The following is a 16,545-nucleotide window of genomic DNA, read 5'->3' as shown; positions in this document are numbered from 1 at the left end:
ATCGGGTCAATCAGCAAGAAGGAGTTAGGCTACACATGTTACACAGGACTTCAGCAAAGCCTTCTCTAAGTCCCTTACTGTCTTGATTGTCAGATAATATTTTTGGGGGTAACGTATTTTTGAGCTTGAATCATAAAGACACACTGTCTTATGACCCAAGTACATTATCTTGACTATAACACCTATTTTCGAAGGGGAATCACTATGGTTTACAAGTGTATGCTTTAGTGTTAGGGCAGTTTGTTTATAATAGCCCTTTAACTCAGCGCCTAGTTCCCCCAGAAGGATGCTGTTGTCTTCCAGGTCCTCATCTCCCCGGACAAAGCCATGCAGGGTCAGGAGACTGCCTTGGGAAATATGAAGTGCATCCCAGATGACTCCCTGCTTCTCTTGCAAGCCCAGATCCATAGCCAAGCTCTTAGAGACAACCAGTTTTCCTCTAAGTGAGCCCAACTCTGTCCGGACTAACTGCTCATAGCCTTCATGTAGTGAGAATGGTTTCATGCAGAGGGCTTCTGGAGAGCATATCACCTTTCCAGGCATCTCTAGACAAGAAAAGAAACATAACAAATTAAAAAAGTAAAATGCCTGGAATGTCAGGTATGACACATAACCAAGCAGTTTGTAAATTCCACACTTTGCAGCCCAACCGAGAAGGTGAACACAAGATACCAAACACTGATTCAAGAACTGGAAGGAGGCAGATGAAGGGGGACTTGGACACTCAAACTGCCAAAGAGGGAGCCATGGAAGCAGCTGAACACTCACAGTCTCAGAGGCTTGTTCTGGGGAACTCCATGGATGAGAAGAATCAGGGGAGCAAAGGACAGGCTAATGTTGAGGACAGAACAGTCAGGTGATGAAACAGGAGAAAAGCATGGAGAAATGGGGAGGCTCCACAGAGCAAAGCGGGGAGCAGAGCACATTGCCAGAGCTCCAGGGATGGGGTAGAGGATGCATCAGAGTGGATCACAAGGGAGGCTAGACTTCCCTGGTGAGTACAGACTGGCAGTCCCAGCCATAAGATAGCATACAGTTCTTTAAAGACTTGTATTTAGTAAAGGAATTCGAAGGGATCTTCTACTGACAGATTAGAGTCACAGAGGAAATTCCTTTTGCTTGTCTCCTTATGGTGAGAATGTCACATGTTGCCAGGTGTTTTGTGTGTGTGTGTGTGTGTGTGTGTGTGTGTGTGTGTGTGTGTGTAAACCAAGTTACTGGAGGGACATGAAAACAAGTAACACTCCCAGTGTAGGAGCTTGGAGACATCTTTCACCTCAGAGCCCAGTTGAGCAAGGAGGCTGGAACCTAAGTCACAGCAACCAACCTAGGCAGCCACGGTGAAACTACCTGGAAGGTGAGCACTCTGTTGAGCAGCATTAGGATTGCCATAAGGAAAGCAGCTAAAGGGACTGTGTGGCAGTCTGCTTGATTGAAGAGTGTATTTGTCTTGTCTGGAAAGACCTGAGAAGACAAAGGTAATTTTAAATTTCCATAGGGCATGCTATTCAATAACTATTGCAAGTGCATCGAAAGTCTCAGTTGAACTGAAGTCAAATACAAATTCCAAAATTACACTTTGATGTTAATGAAGTCCTCTACACAACCCTAAATACAAAAAAAGTAACAGTAAGATGTGCATTAATACTAGTTCAATGTATTAATTAAGTGGATATGTTTTACTTTGTGCTACTTGGTTTTGTAAAATGAGACAGGGTCGCACACAGCCCAGAGTGGCAGCAAACTATGTAGCCAAGCATGAGCTTGACTTTCTGATCCATCTGCCTCCAGTTCCAAAGACTGTGGATCATAAGTGGATCATCATGACAAGTCTTGGGGTTTTATGTAGCACAGTGAGTGAAGCCAGGGTTTCTAACAAGCTAGGCTAGCATTCTACCAACTAAGAAAATTCCCCATGTTTGGTTTCCTTTAACATCAGTTAAGCCCAGGAAAAAAAAATGCAGTCTGGTGAAGAACTGAGTTGTGAAGTCAGAATCAGAGCTGTGCAGTGAGAAAGAAAGATAAACCAGGGTAGAGGTGAACTATGAGAGAAGATAAGTGACAGGATATAGATGTGATAATTAGATAACATCCAAAGGAAGCAAAGACAAGGAGGAAGAACAAAAAGACATATATATATATATATATATGATTCTGACTCTGGTCTCTGTCTTTGTCAGCCTCATGTTTCCTTAACTCTTCTTCTTGTCTGTCTCTTATTTACTGGTTCCTCCTCTAAATATTTCTCATTCAGAGTATCTCTCTCATATATTCATTCAAATATATATATATATATATATTTATATAAAACGTTATATGAGATCTCCATTACAGTTAGGAAACAGGAACAAAGAGAGGTAAATAACAAAGACTAGAACCTGGAAAAGTGGCACATGCTAATAATGCTGGCACTTAGAAATGATCTGTAAGAAACAGGGAGCCAAAAAATTAAAAAGAGATAAGAGACAAGAGAAAAACTTAAATGAAATGCTGGCCACAAGAGTCAGGAAAACTAGAAAACTTAGATAGTACCTGGCAACAAAAGAAAGCGTTTGGCTAAAGATCAATGTTTTTACTGTAAAGAAAAAGGGCACTGAGTGAGAGACTGCCCCAACAAAAAGAAGAGGATCCCCTCCTCATGACCAAACCCTTCACCTGTTCGTGGCTAAAAGGAAAGAGATAGCAAAAGGGGTGCTAACACAGAAGCTGAGTCCTTAGAAGAGGCCGGTGGCCTACCTGTTGAAGCAGCTAGAAAAGAGACTGTGTTTCATATTCCCCCACCAACCATTTCAAAGCAAGTTAGAAAAGTTCCTAGGCACTGTGGGCTTTTGCAGATTGTGTATTTCAGATTTTGCTGAATTAAACAGATAAACAGCCCTTCATATAGAGAAATAAAGAACAACAGGCCTTGGATGCCATTAAGACTGCCCTAATGTTGTTCCCAGCTTTGGGACTCCTAGATGTGACTGAGAACAAAAGTATTGCCAAAGAGGTTCTTACTCAGAGATTGGGACCCTGGAAAAGACCTGTGGCATACTTGTAAGAAATTAGACCTTGTGGCTGTAGGATGGCCTGCTTGTTTGCACATAGTGGCTTCTGGTCAAGGACACAGATAAATTGACTCTGAGACAAAACTTGGCACATGCCCTAGAAAGTGTGGTTCAGCCCCCCTGGCCGATGGCTGACTAACGCTCTTGAAAACATTATTCAACCGTTCCCCTGACTGATGGACACATTATCAGAGCTTTTTGTTGACTGAACTAGTGACCTTCACTCCCCCTACTGTCCTCAATCTCGCTATTCTACTGCCTGAGACTTCACCTACTTATCACTGCTCTGACATTCTGGCAGAAGACACTGATACTCGAAATGATCTGAAGGATCAGATCAGCCTTGGCCTTAGAGTTTGAGCTGGTACACGGATGGCAGTAGCCTTGCGGTTGAAGGTAAGTGGAAGGCTGGGACAGCAGTGCAGTGGTAGACAGAAAGCTAAATTTGTGGCTTTGATACAGCTCTATAAATGTCAAAAGAGAAGTCTACACTGACAACAGGTATGCTTTTGCCACTGTACGGAGCAATATACAGACAAAGAGGGCTGTTGACATCTGCAGAGAAAGATCTAAGATGCTGTGGCTAAAAGAAATTAGATGGCAGATCTAACCACCAAACAGGCATCCCAAAGAGCAATGATCCTGACAGTCTGAAGACTATCAAGTTATAGACAAATTAAGACTGATAAAAGAAACCCTGTATGGAATAGTAGAAACTGAAGAAAGAAAACTAGTCCTCCCATGGGAAGACAGACCTGACATCTACTGGGAAATAGACTTTACTGAGAAAAATATGTGTATGAATACCTTCTGGTTTTTGTGAACATTCTCAAGCTGGATAGAAGCTTTTCCCTGTAAAAATGAAACTGCTCAGATAGTCATCAAGAAGATTATTAAAGAAAAATTTCCAAGGTTTGGAGTGCCAAAAACAATAGTGTCAGATAATGGCCCTGCATTTATTGCCCAGGTAAGTCAGGGTGTGGCCAAGTATTTAGAGGTCAAATGAAAATTACATTGTGTGTACAGACCTCAGAGCTCAGGACAGATAGAAAAAATGAATAGAACTCTAAAAGAGACCTTGACAAAATTAACCATGGAGACTGGCACAGACTTGGTGCTCCTTCCCCTTGCCCTATTTGGAACTAGAAATACTCCCTCTTGATTCAGTCTTACTCTTTTTGAGATCCTTTATGGGGCTCCCATGCCCATAACTGTCTTAAATGATGTGTTTAAACCTATGTTGTTGTAATAATAATCTGTATGCTATGTTAAAAAGCTTACAGGTGATGCAGAAAGAAGTCCAGTCACAACTGGCTACAGTGAATAAGCTGGGTGCCCCAAAGACATCTCACCAGTTCCAGCCAGAGATCTGATCTACATACACATACATCATGCCCAGACCCTCAAGCCTCACTAGAAGGGTCCCTGCCTAGTTCTGTTTACTATCCCTTCTTATTCTGTTTTTGTTCCCATGTTAAAGATACAGTATAGCTTATGGTCCTCCAGCGTCAACACCAACCTATAGTTAAGACAGAAGAAGAGTATGATTTCTATTCTTCACATAGAGATATAGACTTCTAAAATTCTAAGATTAGAACTACTTAGTAGAAGAAGAGGGGAATGAAAGAAAGATGAAATTTCAAGACCTGTAAGTCATATAAAGTACTCAGAAATTGCTGGTTGTTTGTAAGCCTAGAGGCTGCCTAGGGCTGAGAAAAACAAGAAAAACAAACCCGGGTATGCCCCGTAGTTAAAACATTCCTGGGAACAGCTTGACCATAAGATAAAGAGGAATGTGATGACATAACAGGGCTATGGGAACTGAGTTAACAACTCACAGAACTCTGACACCCTGCACGTACATGTAATTTTTCTGCTGATGTTTGAATAAGCCAATAGTGTGTTGCTATGCTGAATTCCACACTCCTAAGCACCCTTCCCCATAAAAACCCCTAGCTTCCGAGCCTCTTGTCTGATATCCGTTATCTCCTGTGTGGGATGCATGTCGGTTCCGAGCTCCGTCATTAAACTGCCTCATGTGATTACAGCAAGATGGATTCTAGTGTTTCTTTGGGTGCTCTCTCACTCCCGAGACTAGAGTGGGGGTCCCCAAAAGGGGGTCTTACAGTATGTGAGGAGTTTTCAGGTTGCCCAAGCCCAGAAAGCAATCTTCCAACCCCCTCAGCCCAATGTAAACTGATTATTAATCTCCGTCCCTCTACCTGCTGTGGCATCCATCTGGCGCTTCACCCATTCCTCTGTGGTAAACCTCTTCACACAGCCGCCTTCCACGTGCCAGGACTCGGGCTCTGCAGCGAACACTGCACAGCAGAATCTCTCCACTCTGAGCGCGCACACATATGCACACACAGCTCCGGATTTGTGCACTTCAATGAATTTGCATGTGTATTTTATCTTCTCCTTCTTCCCACAGAAGTGAGTGACAGGCAGCTGTTGGATGCACTTTTCTATTTCACTCTCTAGAAGCACGAGATCGCTCTTCTGTGCTTCAAAACCAATAATTTGCTGGGTTTTGCCATCCAAGCCAATGAACAAATATCCCCCATCAGTGTTTGAAAATGCAGAAACAGTTTGAGGAAGGAGCTCTAAAATCTTTTCCTTAGGAGAAATCTTTTCCTTAGGAGTCAATTTTACTTCAGCATGTGTGGATTTAGTGAAACAGAATGTCTCCCCATAGGCAAGCCAGTCTCTGTTAAATAAGGAAAGACATTCATTTAGTGTTTCATTACAGACTGTTTTTCCATGGGAACTTGGTCTGGATTTGAGGAACTGCACTGCATTCGCTGCTTTCAGTTCAACTGAGAATGAGAAGATTCTCTTGTACAAGTTCGTTTTCAAGGTGGTGATCCCCGGACCTTTCTGATTTGGCTTCCATGGTTTCACAAAAATGAAAAAGTAGTCTTTGTGCTGCATGAAGTCTAGATAGTCATGAGGAAGGTGCACGATACCGGGTAAGGAATTTACCAAATCCAGTCCCATTCCATCTCTGGTGAAGCTGTAGTTTTGATTTTTAATGTGAGCCTTGATCACGCCCCCTCCAGAATTCAGCTGGGTGCACACAGCCTGTAATATACTTTTGGCTTCTTTTCTTCTCAGTTGAATATCTTTCATTGAATTCCTATTTTTCTCTCCAAGTGTGATTTCTCCAATAAACAGAACCAGTTCAGCATAGTCTGTGTCCTGATCAACAATGATGTTTGTTTTCCAATCACTGCCTCTGTTTCCCAGATGAAGTCCTTTCCTGGAAGACAGACAGAGTCATTACAAAAGGATCTACACAGTTAGAGGCAATTCTGCTTAACCTCACAAAGAGCACAACCATCTCAGCTGCACTGGATGAGCAAGTATGAAGGTCAGATGTGACATTTGTTTAGGGACTGTGGTAGTTTGAATATCCTTGGCCCATGGAAAGTGGCACTTGTAGGAGCTGTAGCCTTATTGGAAAAGGTGTGTCCTTGTTGGAGGAAGTGTGTTACTGGGCAGATGGTCTTATAGGGCTCCTAGTGTTCAAGTTCTGTTTAGGGCAGAAGGGAGTTCCATCCTGGTTTCCTTAGGATTAAAATGTAGTACTATTGGCCTCCAGGATCATGTCTGCCTGCATGCTGCTATCTTTTTTTTTTTCCTTTTTTATTTTTTCTCTTTTTTTTATTACGTATTTTCCTCAATTACATTTCCAATGCTATCTCAAAAGTCCCCCACAGCCTCCCCCCCACTCCCCTACCCACCCATTCCCATTTTTTGGCCCTGCGTTCCCCTGTACTGGGGCATATAAAGTTTGCCTGACCAATGGGCCTCTCTTTCCAGTGATGGCCGACTAGGCCATCTTTTGATACATATGCAGCTAGAGTCAAGAGCTCTGGGGTACTGGTTAGTTCATAATGTTGTTCCACCGATAGGGTTGCAGATCTCTTTAGCTCCTTGGATACTTTCTCTAGCTCCTCCATTGGGGACCCTGTGATCCATCCAATAGCTGACTGTGAGCATCCACTTCTGTGTTTGCTAGGCCCCGGCCTAGTCTCACAAGAGACAGCTATATCACGGTCCTTGCAATAAAGGCTTGCTAGTGTATGCAATGGTGTCATCGTTTGGAGGCTAATTATGGGATGGATCCCTGGATATGGCAGTCTCTAGATGGTCCATCCTTTTGTCTCAGCTCCAAACTTTGTCTCTGTAACTCCTTCCATGGGTGATTGTTTCCAATTCTAAGAAGGAGCAAAGTGTCCACACTTTGGTCTTCGTTCTTCTTTAGTTTCATGTGTTTTGCATATTGTACCTTATATCTCGCTATACTAAGTTTCTGGGCTAATATCCACTTATCAGTGAGTACATATTGTGTGAGTTCCTTTGTGAATGTGTTACCTCACTCAGGATGATGCCCTCCAGGTCCATCCATTTGGCTAGGAATTTCATAAATTCATTCTTTTTAATAGCTGAGTAGTACTCCATTGTGTAAATGTACCACATTTTCTGTATCCATTCCTCTGTTGAGGGGCATCTGGGTTCTTTCCAGCTTCTGGCTATTATAAATAAGGCTGCTATGAACATAGTGGAGCATGTGTCCTTCTTACCGGTTGGGACATCTTCTGAATATATGCCCAGGAGAGGTATTGAGGGATCCTCTGGTAGTACTATGTCCAATTTTCTGAGGAACCGCCAGACTGATTTCCAGAGTGGTTGTACAAGATTGCAATCCCACCAACAATGGAGGAGTGTTTCTTTTTCTCCACATCCTCGCCAGCATCTGCTGTCACCTGAATTTTTGATCTTAGCCATTCTGACTGGTGTGAGATGGAATCTCAGGGTTGTTTTGATTTGCATTTCCCTGATGATTAAGGATGTTGAACATTTTCTCAGGTGCTTCTCAGCCTTTCGGTATTCCTCGGGTGAGAATTCTTTCTTTAGCTGTGAGCCCCATCTTTTAAGGGGGTTATTTGATTTTTTGGAGTCCACCCTCTTGAGTTCTTTATATATATTGGATATTAGTCCCCTATCTGATTTAAGATAGGTAAAGATACTTTCCCAATCTGTTGGTGGTCTTTTTGTCTTATTGACAGTGTCGTTTGCCTTGCAGAAGCTTTGCAGTTTCATGAGGTCCCATTTGTCAATCCTCGATCTTACAGCACAAGCCATTGCTGTTCTATTCAGGAATTTTTTTTCCTGTGCCCATATCTTCGAGGCTTTTCCCCACTTTCTCTTCTATAAGTTTCAGTGTCTCTGGTTTTATGTGAAGTTCCTTGATCCACTTAGATTTGACCTTAGTACAAGGAGAGAGGAATGGGTCGATTCGCATTCTTCTACATGATAACCACCAGTTGTGCCAGCACCATTTGTTGAAAATGCTGTCTTTTTTCCACTGGATGGTTTTAGCTCCCTTGTCGAAGATCAAGTGACCATAGGTCTGTGGGTTCATTTCTGTGTCTTCAATTCTATTTCATTGGTCTACTTGTCTGTCACTATACCAGTACCATGCAGTTTTTATAACAATTGCTCTGTAGTAAAGCTTTAGGTCAGGCATGGTGATTCCACCAGAGGTACTTTTATCCTTGAGAAGAGCTTTTGCTATCCTAGGTTTTTTGTTATTCCAGATGAATTTGCAGATTGCTCTTTTTAATTCGTTGAAGAATTGAGTTGGAATTTTGATGGGGATTGCATTGAATCTGTAGATTGCTTTTGGCAAGATAGCCATTTTTACAATGTTGATCCTGCCAATCCATGAGCATGGGAGATCTTTCCATCTTCTGAGATCTTCTTTAATTTCTTTTTTCAGGGACTTGAAGTTTTTATCATACATATCTTTCACTTCCTTAGTTAGAGTCTCACCAAGATATTTTATAATATTTCTGACTATTGAGAAGGGTGTTGTTTCCCGGATTTCTTTCTCAGCCTGTTTATTCTTTGTGTAGAGAAAGGCCATTGACTTGTTTGAGTTAATTTTATATCCAGCTACTTCACCGAAGCTGTTTATCAGGTTTAGGAGTTCTCTGGTGAAATTTTTAGGGTTACTTATATATACTATCATATCATCTGCAAAAAGTGATATTTTGACTTCATCGTTTCCAATTTGTATCCCCTTGATGTCCTTTTGTTGTCAAATTGCTCAGGCTAGGACTTCAAATACTATGTTGAAGAGGTAGGGAGAAAATGGGCAGCCTTGTCTAGTCCCTGATTTTAGTGCGATTGCTTCAAGCTTCTCACCATTTACTTTGATGTTGGCTACTGGTTTGCTGTAGATTGCTTTTATCATGTTTAGGTATGGGCCTTGAATTCCTGATCTTTCCAAGGCTTTTATCATGAATGGGTGTTGGATCTTGTCAAATGCTTTTCTGAATCTAACGAGATAATCATGTGGTTTTTGTCCTTGAGTTTGTTTATATAATGGATTACATTGATGGATTTTCATATATTAAACCATCCCTGCATCCCTGGAATAAAACCTACTCGGTCAGGATGGATGATTGCTTTCATGTGTTCTTGGATTCGGTCAGCGAGAATTTTATTGAGGATTTTTGCATTGATATTCACAAGGGAAATTGGTCAGAAGTTCTCTATCTTTGTTGGATCTTTCTGTGGTTTAGGTATCAGAGTAATTGTGGCTTCATAGAATGAGTTGGGTAGAGTTCCCTCTACTTCTATTTTGTGTAATAGTTTGTGCAGAACTGGGATTAGATCTTCTTTGAAGGTCTGGTAGAACTCTGTACTAAACCCATCTGGTCCTGGGCTTTTTTTGGCTGGGAGACTGCTTCTATTTCTTTAGGGGATATGCGACTGTTTAGATCGTTAACTTGATCCTGATTTAACTTTGGTACCTGGTATCTGTCTAGAAATTTGTCCATTTCGTCCAGGTTTTCCAGTTTTGTTGAGTATAGCCTTTTGTAGAAGGATCTGATGGTGTTTTGGATTTCTTCAGGATCTGTTGTTATGTCTCCCTTTTCATTTCTGATTTTGTTAATTAGGATTTTGTCCCTGTGCCCTCTAGTGAGTCTAGCTAAGGGTTTATCTATCTTGTTGATTTTCTCAAAGAACCAACTCCTCGTTTGGTTAATTCTTTGAATAGTTCTTCTTGTTTCCACTTGGTTGATTTCGTCCCTGAGTTTGATTATTTCCTGCCGTCTGCTCCTGTTGGGTGAATTTGCTTCCTTTTTTTCTAGAGCTTTTAGATGTGTTGTCAAGCTGCTAGTATGTGCTCTCTCCCGTTTCTTCTTGGAGGCACTCAGAGCTATGAGTTTTCCTCTTAGAAATGCTTTCATTGTGTCCCATAGGTTTGGGTATGTTGTGGGTTCATTTTCATTAAACTCTAAAAAGTCTTTAATTTCTTTCTTTATTCCTTCCTTGACCAAGGTATCATTGAGAAGAGTGTTGTTCAGTTTCCACGTGAATGTTGGCTTTCCATTATTTATGTTGTTATTGAAGATCAGCCTTAGGCCATGGTGGTCTGATAGGATACATGGGACAATTTCAATATTTTTGTATCTGTTGAGGCCTGTTTTGTGACCAATTATATGGTCAATTTTGGAGAAGGTCCCATGAGGTGCTGAGAAGAAGGTATATCCTTTTGTTTTAGGATAAAATGTTCTGTAGATATCTGTCAGATCAATTTGTTTCATAACTTTTGTTAGTTTCACTGTGTCCCTATTTAGTTTCTGTTTCCACCATCTGTCCATTGATGAAAGTGGTATGTTGAAGTCTCCCACTATGATTGTGTGAGGTGCAATGCGTGCTTTGAGCTTTACTAAAGTTTCTTTAATGAATATGGCTGCCCTTGCATTTGGAGTGTAGATATTCAGAATTGAGAGTTCCTCTTGAAGGATTTTACCTTTGATGAGTATGAAGTGTCCCTCCTTGTCTTTTTTGATAACTTTGGGTTGGAAGTCGATTTTATCCGATATTAGAATGGCTCCTCCAGCTTGTTTCTTCAGACCATTTACTTGGAAAATTGTTTTCCAGCCTTTCACTCTGAGGTAGTGTCTGTCTTTTTCCCTGAGATGGGTTTCCTGTAAGCAGCAGAATGTTGGGTCCTGTTTGTGGAGCCAGTCTGTTAGTCTATGTCTTTTTATTGGGGAATTGAGTCCATTGATATTAAGAGATATTAAGGAAAAGTAATTGTTGCTTCCTTTTATTTTTGTTGTTAGAGTTGGCATTCTGTTCTTGTGGCTGTCTTCTTTTTGCTTTGTTGAGGGATTACTTTCTTGCTTGTTCTAGGGCGTGATTTCCATCCGTGTATTGCTTCTTTTCTGTTATTATCCTTTGAAGGGCTGGATTCGTGGAAAGATAATGTGCGAATTTGGTTTTGTCGTTGAATACTTTGGTTTCTCCATCTATGGTGATTGAGAGTTTGGCTGGGTATAGTAGCCTGGGCTGGCATTTGTGTTCTCTTAGTGTCTGTATAACATCTGTCCAGGCTCTTCTGGCTTTCATAGTCTCTGGTGAAAAGTCTGGTGTAATTCTGATAGGTCTGCCTTTATATGTTACTTGACCTTTCTCCCTTACTGCTTTTAATATTCTCTCTTTATTTAGTGCATTTGTTGTTCTGATTATTATGTGTCGTGAGGAATTTCTTTTCTGGTCCAGTCTATTTGGAGTTCTGTAGGCTTCTTGTATGTTCATGGGCATGTCATTCTTTAGGTTTGGGAAGTTTTCTTCTATAATTTTGTTGAAGATATTTGCCGGCCTTTAAGTTGAAAATCTTCATTCTCATCAACTCCTATTATCCGTAGGTTTGGTTTTCTCATTGTGTCCTGGATTTCCTGGATGTTTTGAGTTAGGATCTTTTTGCGTTTTGCATTATCTTTGATTGTTGTGCTGATGTTTTCTATGGAATCTTCTGCACCTGAGATTCTCTCTTCCATCTCTTGTATTCTGTTGCTGATGCTCACGTCTATGGTTCCAGATTTCTTTCCTAGGGTTTCTATCTCCAGCGTTGCCTCACTTTGGGTTTTCTTTATTGTGTCTACTTCCCTTTTTAGGTCTAGTATGGTTTTGTTCATTTCCATCACCTGTTTGGATGTGTTTTCCTGTTTTTCTCTAAGGACTTCTACCTGTTTGGTTGTGTGTGTGTTTCCTGTTTTTCTGTAAGGACGTGTAACTCTTTAACGGTGTTCTCCTGTATTTCTTTAAGTGAGTTATTAAAGTCCTTCTTGATGTCCTCTACCTTCATCATGAGATATGCTTTTAAATCCGGGTCTAGCTTTTCGGTTGTGTTGAGGTGCCCAGTACTAGGTGGCGTGGGAGTGCTGGGTTCTGATGATGGTGAGCGGTCTTGATTTTTGTTAGTAGGATTCTTACGTTTGCCTTTTGCCATCTTGTATTCTCTGGAGCTAGTTGTTATAGTTGTCTCTGGTTAGAGCTTGTTCCTCAGGAACAATTATGTTAGCCTCTATCAGCAGACCTGGGAGACTAGCTCTATCCTTAGTTTCAGTGGTCAGAGTACTCTCTGCATGCAATCTTTCCTCTTGCAGGGAAGGTGCCCAGATATCTGGTGTTTGAACCTGCCTCCTGGCAGAAGTTGTCTTCCACTCACCAGAGGTCTTAGGATCCCATGGCGGATCCTGTGTGGGTCCTTGCGGGTGTCCTTGTGGGACACCAGTGCTGCAGTGGGCGGGCCGGAAGGGACTTGAGCCCCGTATCAGGCCGGGTTACCTGCTTCCTTAATTAATGCAGTCTCAGGTCCTGCAATTGGATTGGAGCAGGCTCTGTGTTCCACTCACTGGAGGTCTTAGGATCCCGTGGCGGATCCTGCGTGGGTCCTTGCGAGTATCTGGAGACTCCCCCAGGCCAGGGACCACGGTGCTGCAGTGGGCCGGATGGGACTGGAGCCCTGTATCAGGCCGGGTTACCTGCTTCCTTCTGCTATCTTTTCACTATCATAGTAATGAACTGAACCTCTGAAACTGTAAGCCAACTCCAATTAGATGTCCTTTATAAGTGTTACCTCAGTTGCAGTATCTCTTGATAGCAATAAAACCCCAAAATAAGAAAGATGTTGGTATCAGAGACTGACTATAGCTGTGATAGGCCTGACCAAGTTTTTGTTTGGAGGGAATGTGGATTTTGGAACTTTGTGTTGGGAAAGCAATAGAATGCTTTAATTGAGGCTTAATGGGCCATATTAGTAGAAATATGGAATACATTGGTGTTGAAAGTGATTTGAATTCTGGGGTCCTGGCTTAAGATGTTTCAGAGGAGCAGAAATTTACTATGTTGTCTAGAGATCATTCTTATGATATTTTGGTGAAGAATGTTGCTGATTTTTTAAACTTTTTTGAAGAATCTGCTAGAGGATGAGATGAGATTCCGATTATTGCATTGACTTTGTCCTCTTGTTTATTTCCATGATGTACATTGTCTATCAAGCACAGTTATCTTAGAGAGAGAAAAAATACAGCATGTCTGGGTCAAATATTAAAGGGTGACCTGGAACTAGAATGGAGATAAATTCTGTGCCCAAGTATATTAAATGCAATTAAGCAAATGGTGAACTCATGGCAGGCTCCCATAGAGATAAGGTTATTGTTTATGCTTTTGCAGTTGAATAAGTGGTAGTTACACCATGTTAGGTGTTATTATGACATGGTTATTGTTTTCATTTGGACTTTTCTACAATCCAGAACTTGTAAAAATCTTGTGAAAATATTAAGATGTTAGAAATGCCAGATCCATGTGATATCTGCTGAGGAAAGCTCCTTGTAGTGTGTTTGGGCTAATGCTACTTGTATTATGTTAATTTGTGTCCCCCAAATTGCACAAGAATACACATGTCCCATGCAAGACACTGAGGGACCCTGTCCCCATTTTGCTTTGATTGCTAAATAAAGATACTGGCAGCCAATGACTGGGCATGGCAGACAGAGGCAGGACTTTTAGGATTCTTTGGGAAGGGACTGAGGAAGGAGGGAGGAAGGAGATCTGCCATGTCTGGAGAAGAAGAGGGAGAGGAAAGTTCACTCCTTCCCCACCCCCTTTCAGCAGGAAGTTGCTATGGAGACTCATCATTCCTATTCCTTGGTTTTGAGTGTTTGGTTATGGTTATTTTATAAATTATATGTAGGTTGTAATTTTAAGGGATAATTTGAAAATGGTCATAATTTTGGACAGGGAGAAAAGTAAACAGAGAGCTTAGTCTTGGGGATCTCTATCTTTCCCTTCCTCTTCTCTATCTTTTCTTTCTGAGGTAAAGGTAAGGGGGTTGAAAGAAAAAAGGGGGATAGAGTAATTTTATAAGAAATTAGATAAATGGGAAAGGATTACTAAATTTACTCTTAAACAAAACATTTTATTGCCATAGTCATATATTGATAGAAATCTTTACATTTTGACGAAGAATTAAAGTTATATTTTCTTACCTTAGCACAGAATTAATATGTTGATACAGGTTTATGGTTGTCATCAGTATAAATTTTTGTATATCGATACCAATTTTAAAATTAATTATGTTACTCTTAGATAGCCATTGTGCCAATGCAACTTATTAAAGAATACAAGGCTTAGACCCAGTCCTTCTAACAGCTGCTATTACAAACTGTTTAGGATGAATAAGTAAAGCAAGTTAAAGGCCAGATAGTAAACTCATAGTAACATTAGACTTAATTATACTAAAAATGTTTTCAATATTATTCAAATGTAAATAGCTAAGAGTAGTCAAGATTTAACAGTTCAGATGTACTATGTAGACAGTCTTCAAAGCATTAGAGATCCACAGAATATGGCATTTAAAATCATTACATTATTAATAGATGTTTTGACTAGGAACCATGTCTACTCCTGACAGTATCCCCTTCACACTTCAAAGAACATACTGATCATCACTACCTCCATATGGAGCTGCTCCAATTGTGGCAAGGTAGCCACTGGGCAAGAATCATCTGCAGACAAGAAAATTATGTCTAGGAAAGGACACATGATGCAGGATAGTCTACAGCTTTGCTCTGCTAATTCCAGGTAAGCTAGTTCTTCATAATTCCTGCTTCACTTAAGGTTGTTCAGATGGTTGGAGGTCAGGAACCTGAGACAGAGCCTCCAACGTTATAGGAATATAGGGGACTGTCCAGGCAGTCATCTGTCTCTACAAATTGTTTAAGATTTGGAAGCTATGTTTTTTGTGCTTCCTATACATTCGGGTAATATTTGATTCATATTTGGATCTCTGATGGGGTTGAAGACTAGTTATAGTCTCATAACAAACTTAAGTTGTCTAACATTCAGGGTGATTATCTAGAATTGAAAGGATGGTTTTCAGATGGTAATCCAAGTTAAAATCAAGACGTATTTCAGGTATAGAATTGTAAACTCTTTAAGTTAGGATAGATGATGGAGAAATTTATTTAAATGCCAAATATGATAAACTGGATGTTGTCATGTATATCATATCATATTATATCATATCATATCCATCATACATTATAATTTGAATAATTGTTATAATTGTGTTCAATTTATATATGAGAGAAAAGAACCTTTTTAACTGGACAAAAAGGGGTAAATATAGTGGGTTTCGTATAATGCTGCTTGCATTATGTTAATTTATGTTCCCAAAATTGCAGGAGACTGTGCATGTCTGCATGCAAGATACCGAGGGACCCTGTACCCAGTTGGAAGTGGCACTATTAGGAGGTGTGTCTTTGTTTGTATTGATTTGTCTTTGTTGGAGGACGTGTGTCACTGTGTAGGTGGGCTTTGAAGGCTCCTAGTGCTCATGGTCCACACAGTGCATAAGAGAGTCCTCTCTTGGCTGCCTTTGGATCAAGATAGATCTCTAAGCTCCTCCAGCACCATGCCTGCCTTTCTTCTCACCATGATGACAGTGGACTGAACCTCTGAAACTGGAAGCCAGCCCCAATAAAATGTTTGCTCTTATAAGAGATGCCTTGGCCATGGAGTCTCTTCACAGTAGTAAAGCCCAACTAAGACAGGGACTGTTGGAACAATTTTGAAGTGAATACAGTAACTTGCACATTTTGTAAATATTCAAATTTATTGTAATGACTGTATATAATCCTGATGTAATTGTTTTGAATTAAGAAACATCATAAGTAAGAAATCTCAGAGTTATTATTTCTGGGAACTGAGAGGACGAGTAAAAAACACAAGGTTACAGTTCCATTTGCAGGAAAGCATTCTCTTTCTTTCCTTCCTTCCTTCCTTCCTTCCTTCCTTCCTTCCTTCCTTCCTTCTTTCTTTCTTTCTTTCTATTTATTTATTTATTTTGGTTTTTCGAGACAGGGTTTCTCTTTATAGTCCTGGCTGTCCTGGAACTCACTTTGTACACCAGGCTGGCCTCGAACTCAGAAATCTGCCTGCCTCTGCCTCTGGAGTGCTGGGATTAAAGGCATGCGCCACCACGCCCAGCAGCATTCTCTTTCTTTAATGTAGGTGTTCTCTAATCTAAATCTCTCTCCTGGTGTTGCTTCTAGTCCTGGAACTTAGATTTTCTCTTTTCATTCTCTCAGGACATTTTTCCTGATCTTATGAAGCCATATTT

General features: G+C 40.8%; 1 long non-coding RNA gene and 1 pseudogene across 1 annotated transcript; one reads left to right on the top strand and one right to left on the bottom strand.

The window, feature by feature from the left end:
- On the bottom strand, positions 47 to 6,322 carry Gm11427 (predicted gene 11427; annotated as a pseudogene).
- Gm38924 lies at positions 6,325 to 16,118 on the top strand. The gene is made up of 3 exons (XR_880076.3): positions 6,325 to 6,423; positions 14,836 to 15,005; positions 15,608 to 16,118. It is a non-coding gene; the product is annotated as a predicted gene, 38924 (long non-coding RNA).
- Positions 16,119 to 16,545: the final 427 nt, after the last annotated feature.

Source organism: Mus musculus, chromosome 11 (assembly GCF_000001635.26).
Source record: "Mus musculus strain C57BL/6J chromosome 11, GRCm38.p6 C57BL/6J".
NCBI lineage: Eukaryota > Metazoa > Chordata > Mammalia > Rodentia > Muridae > Mus > Mus musculus.
This window is presented reverse-complemented; position numbering and strand designations above follow the sequence as displayed.